Source organism: Choloepus didactylus, chromosome 20 (assembly GCF_015220235.1).
Source record: "Choloepus didactylus isolate mChoDid1 chromosome 20, mChoDid1.pri, whole genome shotgun sequence".
Taxonomy (NCBI): Eukaryota; Metazoa; Chordata; class Mammalia; order Pilosa; family Megalonychidae; genus Choloepus; species Choloepus didactylus.
This window is the reverse complement of record NC_051326.1, coordinates 37600685-37614386: the sequence shown is the minus strand read 5'-3', so window position 1 is coordinate 37614386 and position 13702 is coordinate 37600685. Positions and strand designations below refer to the sequence as shown.

General features: G+C 37.7%; 1 pseudogene; it reads left to right on the top strand.

Annotated features, from left to right (window-relative positions):
- The first annotated feature begins 3713 nt into the window (after positions 1 to 3713).
- On the top strand, positions 3714 to 13043 carry LOC119516769 (annotated as a pseudogene).
- The last annotated feature ends 659 nt before the right edge of the window (positions 13044 to 13702 follow it).

The window sequence follows — 13702 nt, the reverse complement described above, 5'->3', positions numbered from 1 at the left end:
GTTTTAAGTTTCCCTAGGATTTCCCAATTCTCCTGTGCAGAAAAGCAAATCCAAGGAATGATTGAAGTGAAGTGGAGTAGAAAAGGTACAAAAAAGGAACATTTATAGGCTTTTGGGAACAATGATCAGAATGAGCATATTTATCTGCTCTACTGAGTAGGGTTGTGGGCAGAAGGTACTAAGTGATGTCCCCTTTCTGCCTAAAAATAGACAGGATTCTTGGTATTCAGAGAAGCAGGGCTTGACCAATAACTAAGCGTATCAAAGTTGAAATGCAAAGATTACCAAAATTGGTGAGTGGCTACTCAGTGCCTGGTATTATGCTAAGTGATAGAGCTAGAGATGTTCAAAGTAATGTTCTCTGCCTCCAAAAAGTTTTCAGTTGCATAACATTGGCCATAATTGAGCATAGTCTGACCCAGCAATTTCCCTCCTGGCTATATACCCAACAAAACACAGGCCTGTGTGCACCAAGAGATGTGTGCAAGAACGTTCACAGTAGCATTATTTGTTTCAGCCATCAACAGAAAACAACCCAAATAGTGTATTATGACATGGAAATATCGTACTTCCACACAGCAATGAAAATGGAAAAAAAATAAACCCAAACTACAGATACATCCAACAACATAAATGACTCTTACAAACATTATGATGAGTGAAAAAAATGATGGATATAAAATATCTTATCATTCCTTTTGTATGAAGGTTAAAAATTTAGCAAAACGACTCTTTATTGCAAGTCTGGATGTTATCTACTTTGGGATGTTGTCTATTTTCTCTTACTCAACTAATTTTTGTTGTCTGCCTTCTGTGGTACCAGCTACTGTATAAGTACCAGAGATAAAGACATGAAAAGTCAGCATCCCTCCCTGGAGGCGGTGGTTGTCCAGTGGGGGTCAGAGGCAGCAAATGTGACCCCAGAGCTGTCAGCCTGTGCTGGCAAGGACTCTGCACTGGGCACCAGGGGTGCAGAGCAGAGAACAGGGATGTGCCTGAGAGTGGAAGGCACAAGTCGAGTCTTTCTAAGGAGCATGATATTAGAGCCGAGATGAGAGGCCAGCTCCTTCGTATAGGTGTATATGAAGGATAATGCTAAAACACCTGGTTGATGCAGCTAAACATTTTGCTCCTATTTATTTTTAATCGCAGTGGATCACTTAGATTTTTTTTTTTAATTCACTTACTAAAAAGTGAACAGCAAGTCTCCCTATCCCCCGGCCTTCATGACAGCCCTTAGTAGTTTCTTAAGCAGTTCCTGCCACAGATTTTCTATGCAGAGATAAACATGTATGAATGTACACCCCTTTTTCTGTATAAATGATAACACACTATACACATTATTCTGAACTCCTCTTTTTTTTAACTTGATGTATCTTGGAGATCTTTCTGAAATTGCAGTGGGAGCGCCCTCAATCTTTACAATGGCTGCATAATATTTCAAGTACAGTTGTTTCCCACTTTATTTAAGCACTCTGCAACAAACACATTGGACCATGAGTCTGAGCTAGAAAATGGATTTTGACTTAGAAATGTCATGCAGGACAGCCTTAAGCTTCTGGACATGAGCAAGGGCACCGTCAGCCACTGGGGCAGTCGAGGCTGAACTCCAAAGAACATTAGTGCCAGGTGTTGATCTTTCCAGTTCTGAAAAGATTAAATGAAAGCAGTGGGCCCTAACAAAGGCCTCCCTGTGCCTTGTAAAAACACTTACAAAAATGGGAGCTTAGGGAAAGAGTGCTATGAACTGTTTTTCTATTTCTGCCTAAAAATGTAACCATGAACTAAGTAATAAAAAAATAGATATGAGGACATGCATACATATGTGAGGAGAAAACTCAGGAAATAATGAATGTATTAAAATTTGAAATTGTTTTGCTGTGGAGCATTTGTTTGGACACACTTCCCTGAAATCTTCCATTTTAAAAATGGCATAAGCAGTTTCATTTGGCCCTTGGGAAAACTGACTTCCACACCAACTTCAAACCCTAAATCTGAGCACTGCAATGAATAAATATAATTCTGATTGTATGTCCATCAATGGTCCAAGTGTAGCTATAAGATAAAAAATGATTGATATAAATACTAGAGTGTATATATTCATAAATGTAACAATAGATGAGACAATAAAAAGCATATGTTTATATACTTTGTATATATTTGTTGTTTCTATTTATACTATACCTTATTTAGAAAGGGTTTAAAGTAATGGTGGGTTATGTCTAGCAGTACAGTCACTGCTCAAGGAGTTGTGAAATTAGAGTTTGGAGATTGTTTTCTGATGCCTTTTACAAGTTATGTTGGAAAACCAGCTCATTAGAGTTTCAATTCATTTGAGGGAGAGAGGAATTCATAGTATCAGGACTTATCACTCTTCTTTTCCTCCAGACTTAAATCTATTTCTAAGTCACAGACATGGAAGGCAACAACCAAAAAAGAATTTCATTAGTAGTTCTGGAGCATGAGGCATAACATTCCAAACTAGAAAATAAAGTTCACTTTATAATTTCATTAATATCTTTTCATAGATTTCTGTCATTGCAGGGTTGGAAGGAAGGATAAAGCCCAGTTTGTCCCAATACCCAAGATAATTATTCTGATGTGCATTATACTCATGAATAGAAGAAAACAGTGTACAGAGAGGAGTTAAAAGATACCCTTGAGTTTGCAAACATTTAATAGTAGCAAAAATAATTTATACAGTAAAAGAAAATCTTGATACATCTTGATGACAAACAACCCAATTTTTAAAATGGGCGAAGGATATGAATCGGTATTTTTCCTACAGAGAAGATGTAGAGATAGCCAAAAAGCACATGAAGAGATTCTTCATTAGTCATTAGGGAAATGCAAATCAAAACCACAATGGATGGCCACTTTGCACCCACTATGATGGCCTTAATAAAAGTTCAAAAAAAAAAAAAAAAGGAAAACAAAAAATGTTGGTGAGGATGTGGAGAAACTGGAACCTCATACACTGTGGGTGGGAATGTAAAATGGTAAAGCTGCCATGGAAAACAGTTTGACAGTTCCTCAGTAAGTTAAACATAGAATTATCATATGACCCCACAATTCCACTACTAGATACATACACCAAAGAATTGAAAACAAGAGTTCAGACAGAAGCTTGACATGAATGTTCATAGCAGCATTATTCACAACAGCCAAAAGGTGGAAACAACCCAGATGTCCAACAACTGACAAATGGATAAGGAAGTGTGATGTAACTGTACAGTGGAACATTATTCAGTCATAAAAGGGGATGAAAAACTGATACAAGCTACATCATAGATGAACCTCAAAAGCGTTCTGCTGGAGGCACATTCACGCTGGTGGCCTGAGCGAGTCAGACCTTGACTCTGGCTTTGGGCCCCACTCGCCAGGCCCTTCTTCCTGCACTTTTCCTAAGCAGCCATCCCTGTGGAACCTTTCCCAGCATCTCGAGGTGCCTGCCCTAATGAAGCCACCCGTGAAAGCAGAGGTTGGGAAGTGGAATTGACAAACAGACTTCCACAAAGACAGCTAGAGAAATCACCAGTTTCCACAGAAGGAGTAAGGACCTGATGAAGGAGGATGAAATAGAGATAAATGGAATTTCAGGTGACATTCCCCAATGATTGCAGGTTTTGTTCCCAAAGATCCTGCAAACACCCATGTGAGTCTCAGCTTTGAATATAGCAGTCAGTTTTTGTCGATGAGTACTTGTGGAAAAAATGGCTGATATTAACGTCAAAGAAGTAACCTTGATGGTATTTGTTGTGACTGCCTGCTACTGGATCAGCCTCTTTTGTGGTTTTATTTTTGGTGATGTTTCAGCAATACTGGATAATAAAGACTTACATCCATCAACACCTTTAAAACCTTTATTCAGAATGACTTCTGGGAACTCCTGTGTCTGAGGAGAGAAGCCACAAGTCTTACCATCCTTTAACAGTATTGACATTTCATTTAAATTATCTATTTAGTGAACTGAAACCAATGTCATGTCATCTCCTCAATCTAATTTTTCATGCTGTGGTTAGTGTGATATTTCTTAAAGTCTGCAGACATTTTCTGAACAACAGGAGTAGTGTGATTGCTTCTTTACTTTTTGTAGTGCACCCAATACACACAGAAGCAGTAACAGGCATTGTAGGAAGAGCAGAACTTTTGTCATCTATCTTTTTTCTAGCCACATTTTTGTCATATACCAAATCAAAAGGACCAGATAATTCCATAGTGTGGACTCCAATTGCATTGAAAGTGTTTTCAGTGACTGTTGTAACATTGTATAAAGAACAAGGAATAACAGTTGTGGGAATTTGTTGTGTGTATGAAGTGTTTATTGCCCAAGGTATACTTTGTCATTATTATGTACTACTGCTGGGCAGTTTCTCCGAGGAAAGGTTTGATAACCCAGCTGCTGCAAGCCCAATTCCTACAAGGCAGCTTACTTTTGACTACCTCTTTTCTGTGAATGCTTGGCTTTATTAAATCCTTCAGAACTCTGCTGTGATTGGACCATGGGAACAATACCACAGACATTTCTGGGTAGTCGAAATCTTGCCACATTTACTTTCTTTTGTTTTTGGTGGCTTTCGAAATATTCCATCTCCAATACCCTAGTGATTCCTCCAAGACTGTTTTAATGGCACTTCATTTAATCATGTTACTGTTTATTCCTGCATCAAACCTTTTTCTTCCAGTTGAATTTGTTGTTGCTGAAAGAGTATTTTATGTTCCTAGCATGGGGTTCTGTATTTTGGTAGCCCACAGATGGCAGAAAATATCAAATAAAAGTGTATTTAAAAAGCTATCTTCACAGTCATCCCTCAACAGAGGACCAGGGGATGCAAGGCCTGGAAGAGGGACCCATTCACAAGTCTCAGGGGCCACATACCAATACCAAGGACTTGTGGGTCAATGGTAGAGACAAACTGTGGCAGGACTGAACTGAAGGATTAGACTATTGCAGCAGCTTTAAAACTCTGGGAACACCAGGGAGATTTCATTGTTAGAGCTGCCCCCCTCCCTGACCACCCAGACACACGCCCCTTATACAAAGCGGGCAACACCAACTACACACACAAGCTTGGTACACCAACTGGACCCCACAAGACTTACTCCCCACCCCACTCACCACAGAGGCAAAGCGGGGGAGAACTGGCTTGAGGGGAACAGGTGGCTTGCGGACACCACCTGCTGGTTAGTTAGAGAAAGTGTACACCACGAAGCTGTAGACCTGACAAATTAGAGATAAGGATTTCAATTGGTCTACAAATCCTAAAAGAACCCTACCAAGTTAAGCAAATGCCAAGAGGCCAAAAACAACAGAAAATTTTAAAGCATATGAAAAAAACAGAAGATATGGATAACCCAAGCCCAAGCACCCAAATCAAAAGATCAGAAGAAATACAGTACTTAGAGCAACTAATTAAAGAACTAAAGATGAACGATGAGACTATGGCACGGGATATAAAGGACATCACAAAGAGCATGGAACAGGATATAAAGGACATCAAGAAGACCTTAGAAGAGCATAAAGAAGACATTGCAAGACTAAATTAAAAAAATAGATGATCTTATGGAAATTAAAGAAACTGTTGACCAAATTAAAAAGATTCTGGATACTCATAGTACAAGACTAGGGGAAGTTGAACAACATATCAGTGACCTGGGAGATGACAGAATGGAAAATGAAAGCACAAAAGAACGAATGGGGAAAAAAATTGCAAAAATTGAAGTGGACCTCAGGGATTTGATATATAATATAAAACGTCCAAATATAAGACTTGTTGGTGTTCCAGAAGGAGAAGAAAAGGGTGAAGGTCTAGGAAGAGTATTCAAAGAAATTGTGGGGAAAACTTCCCAAATCTTCTAAACACCATAAATACACAAATCATAAATGCCCAGCGAACTCCAAATACAATAAACCCAAATAAACACACTCCGAGACATATTCTGATCACACTGTCAAATACGGAAGAGAAGGAGCAAGTTCTGAAAGCAGCAAGAGAAAAGCAATTCACCACATACAAAGGAAACAGCATAAGACTAAGTAGTGACTAAACAGCAGCCACCATGGAGGTGAGAAGGCAATGGCACGACATATTTAAAATTCTGAGTGAGGAAAATTTCCAACCAAGAATACTTTATCCAGCAAAGCTCTCCTTCAAATTTGAGGGAGAGCTTAAATTTTTCACAGACAGACAAATGCTGAGAGAATTTGCTAACAAGAAGCCTGCCCTACTGGAGATACTAAAGGGAGCCCTACAGACAGAGAAACAAAGAAAGGAGAGAGAAACTTGGAGAAAGGTTCAGTACTAAAGAGATTTGGTATGGGTACATTAAAGGACATTAATAGAGAGAGGAAAAAATATATATGACAAACATAAACCAAAGGATAAGATGGCTGATTCAAGAAATGCCTTCACGGTTATAAAATTGAATGTAAATGGATTAAACTCACCAATTAAAAGGTATAGATTTGCAGAATGGATCAAAGAAAAAATGAACCATCAATATACTGCATATAAGAGACTCATCTTAGACACAGGGACACAAAGAAATTGAAAGTGAAAGGATGGAAAAAAATATTTCATGCCAGCTACAGCCAAAAGAAAGCAGGTGTAGCAATATTAATCTCAGATAAAATAGACTTTAAATGCAGGGATGTTTTGAAAGACAAAGAAGGTCACTACATACTAATAACAGGGGCAGTTCAACAAGAAGAAATAACAATCATAAATGTTTATGAACCCAATCAAGGTGCCACAAAATACATGAGAGAAACACTGGCAAAACTAAAGGAAGCAATTGATATTTCCACAATAATTGTGGGAGACTTCAACACATCACTCTCTCCTATAGATAGATCAACCAGACAGAAGACCAATAAGGAAATTGGAAACCTAAACAATCTGATAAATGAATTGGATTTAACAGACATATGTAGAACATTACATCCCAAATCACCAGGATACACATACTTCTCTAGTGCTCACAGGACTTTCTCCAGAATAGATCATATGCTGGGACATAAAACAAGCCTCAATAAATTTAAAAAGATTGAAATTATTCAAAGCACATTCTCTGACCACAATGCAATACAATTAGAAGTCAATAACCATCAGAGACTTAGAAAATTCACAAATGCCTGGAGGTTAAACAACACCCTCCTAAACAATCAGTGGATTAAAGAAGAAATAGCAAGAGAAATTGCTAAATATATAGAGAAGAATGAAAATGAGAACACAACATACCAAAACCTATGGGATGCAGCAAAAGTGGTACTGAGGGGGAAATTTATAGCACTAAATGCATATATTAAAAAGGAAGAAAGAGCCAAAATCAAAGAACTAATGGATCAACTGAAAAAAGGTAGAAAATAAACAGCAAACCAATCCTAAACCAAGTAGAAGAAAAGAAATAACAAGGATTAAGGCCGAAATAAATGACATAGAGAACAAAAAAACAATAGAGAGGATAAATAACACCAAAAGTTGGTTCTTTGAGAAGATCAACAAGATTGACAAGCCCCTAGCTAGACTGACAAAATCAAAAAGAGAGAAGACCCATATAAACAAAATAATGAATTAAAAGGTGACATTACTGCAGATCCCGAGGAAATTAAAAAAATTATAAGAGGGTACTATGAACAACTGTATGGCAACAAACTGGATAATGTAGAGGAAATGGACAATTTCCTGGAAACATACGAACAACCTAGACTAACCAGAGAAGAAACAGAAGACCTCAACCAACCCATCACAATCAAAGAGATCCAATCAGTCATCAAAAACTTCCCACAAATAAATGCCCAGGGCCAGATGGCTTCACAGAAGAATTCTACCAAACTTTCCAGAAAGAACTGACACCAATCTTACTTAAACTCTTTCAAAACATTGAAGAAAATGGGACACTATCTAACTCATTTTATGAAGCTAACATCAATCTAATACCAAAACCAGGCAAAGATGCTATAAAAAAGAAAAACTACAGGCCAATCTCCCTAATGAATGTAGATGCAAAAATCCTCAACAAAATACTTGCAAAACGAATCCAAAGACACATTAAAAAAATCATACACTATGACCAAGTGGGGTTCATTCCAGGCATGCAAGGATGGTTCAACATAAGAAAATCAATCAATGTATTACAACACATTAACAAATCAAAAGGGAAAAATCAAATGATCATCTCAATAGATGCTGAAAAAGCATTTGACAAAATCCAACATCCCTTTTTGATAAAAACACTTCAAAAGGTAGGAATTGAAGGAAACTTCCTCAATATGATAAAGAGCATATATGAAAAACCCACAGCCAGAATAGTACTCAATGGTGAGAGACTGAAAGCCTTCCCCCTAAGATCAGGAACAAGACAAGGATGCCCGCTATCACCACGGTTATTCAACATTGTGCTAGAAATGCTAGCCAGGGCAATCCGGCAAGACAAAGAAATAAAAGGCATCCAAATTGGAAAGGAAGAAGTAAAACTGTCATTGTTTTCAGATGATATGATCTTATATCTGGAAAACCCTGAGAAATCGACGATACAGCTACTAGAGCTAATAAACAAATTAAGCAAAGTAGCAGGATACAAGATTAATGCACACAAGTCAGTAATGTTTCTATATGCTAGAAATGAACAAACCGAAGAGACACTCAAGAAAAAGATACCATTTTCAATAGCAACTAAAAAAATCAAGTACCTAGGAATAAACTTAACCAAAGATGTAAAAGACCTATACAAAGAAAACTACATAACTCTATTAAAAGAAATAGAAGGGGACCTTAAAAGATGGAAAAATATTCCATGTTCATGGATAGGAAGGCTAAATGTCATTAAGATGTCAATTCCACCCAAACTCATCTACAGATTCAATGCAATCCCAATCAAAATTCCAACAACCTACTTTGCAGACTTGGAAAAGCTAGTTATCAAATTTATTTGGAAAGGGAAGATGCCTCGAATTGCTGAAGACACTCTAAAAAAGAAAAACGAAGTGGGAGGACTTACACTCCCTGACATTGAAGCTTATTATAAAGCCACAGTTGTCAAAACACCATGGTACTGGCACAAAGATAGACATATAGATCAATGGAATCGAATTGAGAATTCGGAGATAGACCCCCAGATCTATGGCTGACTGATCTTTGATAAGGCCCCCAAAGTCACTGAACTGAGTCATAAACTTCTTGTCAACAAATGGGGCTGGGAGAGTTGGATATCCATATCCAAAAGAATGAAAGAGGACCCCTACCTCACCCCCTACACAAAAATTAACTCAAAATGGACCAAAGATCTCAATATAAAAGAAAGCACCATAAAACTCCTAGAAGATAATGTAGGAAAACATCTTCAAGACCTTGTATTAGGTGGCCACTTCCTAGACTTTACACCCAAAGCACAAGCAACAAAAGAGAAAATAGATAAATGGGAACTCCTCAAGCTTAGAAGTTTCTGCACCTCAAAGGAAGTTCTCAAAAAGGTAAAGAGGCAGCCAACTCAATGGGAAAAAATTTTTGGAAACCATGTATCTGACAAAAGACTGATATCTTGCATATATAAAGAAATCCTACAACTCAATGACAGGCCAGTTATAAAATGGGCAAAAGATATGAGAAGACAGTTCTCTGAAGAGGAAATACAAATGGCCAAGAAACACATGAAAAAATGTTCAGCTTCACTACCTATTAGAGAGATGCAAATTAAGACCACAATGAGATACCATCTAACACCGGTTAGAATGGCTGCCATTAAACAAACAGGAAACTACAAATGCTGGAGGGGATGTGGAGAAATTGGAACTCTTATTCAGGTTGGTGGGACTGTATAATGGTTCAGCCACTCTGGAAGTCTGTCTGGCAGTTCCTTAGAAAACTAGATATAGAGTTACCATTCGATCCAGCGATTGCACTTCTCGGTATATACCTGGAAGATCGGAGAGCAGTGACACGAACAGATATCTGCATGCCAATGTTCATAGCAGCATTATTCACAATTGCCAAGAGATGGAAACAACCCAAATGTCCTTCAACAGATGAGTGGATAAATAAAATGTGGTATCTACACACAATGGAACACTACATGGCAGTAAGGAACGATGTTGTGAAACATATGACAACATGGATGAACCTTGAAGACATAATGCTGAGCAGAATAAGCCAGGCACAAAAAGACAAATATTACATGCTACCACTAATATGAACTTTGAAAAATGTAAAACGAATGGTTTATAATGTAGAATGTAGAGAGCAATTAAGGAAGGGGGAACAATAATCCAAGAAGAGCAGATAAGCTATCATGGGTAAATTTAATGTTCTGGGAATGCCCAGGAATGACTATGGTCTGTTAATTTCTGATGGGTATAGTAGGACCAAGTTCACAGAAGTGTTGCTATATTAGGTTACTTTCTTGGGGTAGAGTAAGAAAACGTTGGAAGTAAAGTAGTTACCTTAGTTTAGTTGTCTTTTTCTTACTCCCTTGTTATGGTCTCTATGAAATGTTCTTTTATTGTATTTTTTTTAATTTTTTTTAATTTTTTTTATTTTTCATACAGTTGATTTAGGAAAAAAAAGTTTTTTTAAAAAAAAAACAAGGAAAAAAATATGCAGAGCCCCCTTGAGGAGCTGGTGGAGAATGCAGGGGTATTGGCCTGCCCTACCTCAATGGTTGCTAACATGACCACAGACATAGGGGATTGGTGGTTTGATGGATTGAGCCCTCTACCATGGAATTTGCCCTTGGGAAGACTGTTGTGCAAAGGAGAGGCTAGGCCTCCCTGTAATTGTGCCTAAGAGCCTCCTCCCGAATGCCTCTTTGTTGCTCAGATGTGGCCCTCTCTCTCTGGCTAAGCCAACTTGAAAGGTGAAATCACTGCCCTCCCCCCTACGTGGGATCAGAAACCCAGGGGAGCGAATCTCCCTGGCAACGTGGAATATGACTCCCGGGGAGGAATGTAGACCCAGCATCGTGGGATGGAGAACATCTTCTTGACCAAAAGGGGGATGTGAAAGGAAATGAAATAAGCTTCAGTGGCAGAGAGATTCCAAAAGGAGCTGAGAGGTCACTCTGGTGGGCACTCTTACGCACACTTTAGACAACCCTTTTTAGGTTCTAAAGAATTGGGGTAGCTGGTGGTGGATACCTGAAACTATCAAACTACAACCCAGAACCCATGAATCTTGAAGACAATTGTATAAAAATGTGGCTTTTGAGGGGGGGCAGTGGGATTGGGGGGGCCATGGGGATCACACTCCCATTTGTCTAGTTTGTGGATGAATGAGTGGAAAGGTGAGGGAAGGAAACAAACAGACAAGGGCGCCCAGTGTTCTTTTTTACTTTAGTTGCTCCTTTTCACTTTAATTATTATTCTAGTTATTTTTGTGTGTGTGGTAATGAGGGTGTTGGGGATTGATTCTGGTAATGAATGTACAACTATGTAATGGTACTGTGAACAATCAAATGTATGATTTGTTTTGTATGACTGCGTGGTATGTGAATATATCTCAATACAATGAATAATTAAAAAAAACAGCTATCTTGGGTTTGTCTATCTATGGTGATATTTACTCATGCCTTAAAGACACTCCACAGAAATTGGATTGGGAATCTGATTATACATTGTTTATGTCAGCTTTGAAGGTAAATAAAAATAATGCCAAATTGTGGAATAATGTGGATCTGCCTTGGAAAATGAAAAGAACTTTGAAAGAGCTTTGAAAGACTTCTTACAGGCAACGTATGTTCAGCCAGATGATATTAGTGCCCATATGTTTGTAGGAAGAACTTTTAAAAAATTAAATAGAACCAAAGAAGCTGAAGAATCTTACATGATGCCTAAATCACTGATGCCTCAGATTATTCCTGGTAAAAAATATGCAGCCAGAATTGCTCCTAACCACTTAAATGTTTATATCAATCTGGCCACCCTGATCCGAGCAGATGAGTGCCAACTAGAAGAAGCAGATGAACTTTACCGACAAGCAATAAATATGAGGCCTGACTTCAAACAGGCTTACGTTAGCAGAGGAGAATTGTTTTTAAAAATGAATAAATCTCTCAAAGCAAAGGAAGCATATCTTAAAGCATTAGAGCTGGACAGATACAATGCAGATCTTTGGTACAATTTGGCTATTGTTCATATTGAACTTAAAGAACAAATGAAGCCCTAAAATACTTTAATTGGCTTTAGAACTAAATTAAAAGCATAAGTTAGTGCTATTTGATTCTGAGATATAAATGCAAGAATCAAGTGAGGTGAAACTCTGACTTGAACCTAGAAAATGACTTCTAAGTTATATAACTGAAGAACCACAAGATGCTAATGGCTATTTCAATTTGGAAATGCTTGCTATGGATAACAAAAAGGATAATGAAGCAGAGATTTGGATGAAGAAAGCCATAAAATTACAAGCAGGCTTCGGAAGTGCTTTGTTTAATCTGGCACTCTTATACTCTCAGACTGCAAAGGAATTAATGGCATTGCCAAATTTGGAAGAATTACTGAGCTATTACCCTGATTATATCAAGGGTCTTATTTTAAAGGGAGATATTTTGATGAATTGAAAGATATTCTTGGAGCAAAAAAATGTTTTGAAAAGATATTGGAGATGGATCCAAGCAATGTGCAAGGAATACATAATCTTTGTGTTGTTTATTTTGAAGAGAAAGACTTATTAAAAGCTGAAAGATGCCTGGTTGAAACAGTGGCATTAGCACCACATGAAGAATATATTCAATGCCATTTGAATACAGTCAGGGATAAAATTTCCTCGTCTAGTTTTGTAGAACAGCCAGTAATCCCACCTGGTGAGAATTCAGATGTAGAAGACAAAATTCCAACTGAAAATGTAAAGGAACTCATAAGTGAACCCAACAAACCTACACAGACAATAAAAACAAGCAATAATAAAAGTCAGTCTAAATCCAACAATTAGGAGAAAAAACAGACAAGGAGGTCCCCCACAAAACAACAAAAGAAATTAAAGATATTAAAGAAAAGAGTTGGTGCTTTAAAAAAACTAGAGGAGATTGAACATATTTTAAATGGTGAATAGTGGTGTTCTTTATCATGTTGCAATGATTTCAAAAAACTTCGGTATATATCATATGATTGTACTGTGAGCTCTGAAAAGTAGCGAGAATACAGAACAGAGTATCATGAGTTGCCTCTATATAGGATCAAAATGAGATTTTCATTAAAAACATCTTACCAGGAAAAAAAAAAAGAGCATTCGGCTGAGTGAAAGAAGCTAGACAAAGGGCTATATATGTTATGATTCTATTTATATGAAATTTCCGCAGAGGCAGAAAACCATAGAGACCAAAAGCAGACACTGGTTGCCAGAGACTGGGGAGAGGCAGTAAAGAGGAGTGTCTGCTTAATACAGGGTTCCCTTTAAAGGTAATGGAAGTTCTGGAACTTTTTAAAGGGGTGATGGCTGCACATTGTTGTCAATTTACTTAATGTCACTGAATTATATACTTTAAATGATTAAAATGGTAAGTTTTATGTACATTTTATCATAATAAACAAAACTTGGATGATGTTTGAACTCCTATGATATCAATAAAGAAAGGAACCTTTAATGACTGCATTGTTAAAATCCTCTTCATTTCAGAGAAAGTGGCTCACCAGAGGACTTACAGATGGTTAATTATAGTTCTAGCAACCGGGTCTCCTAACAGGCCTCAGGAGGGCTTTCTTTTACCACTG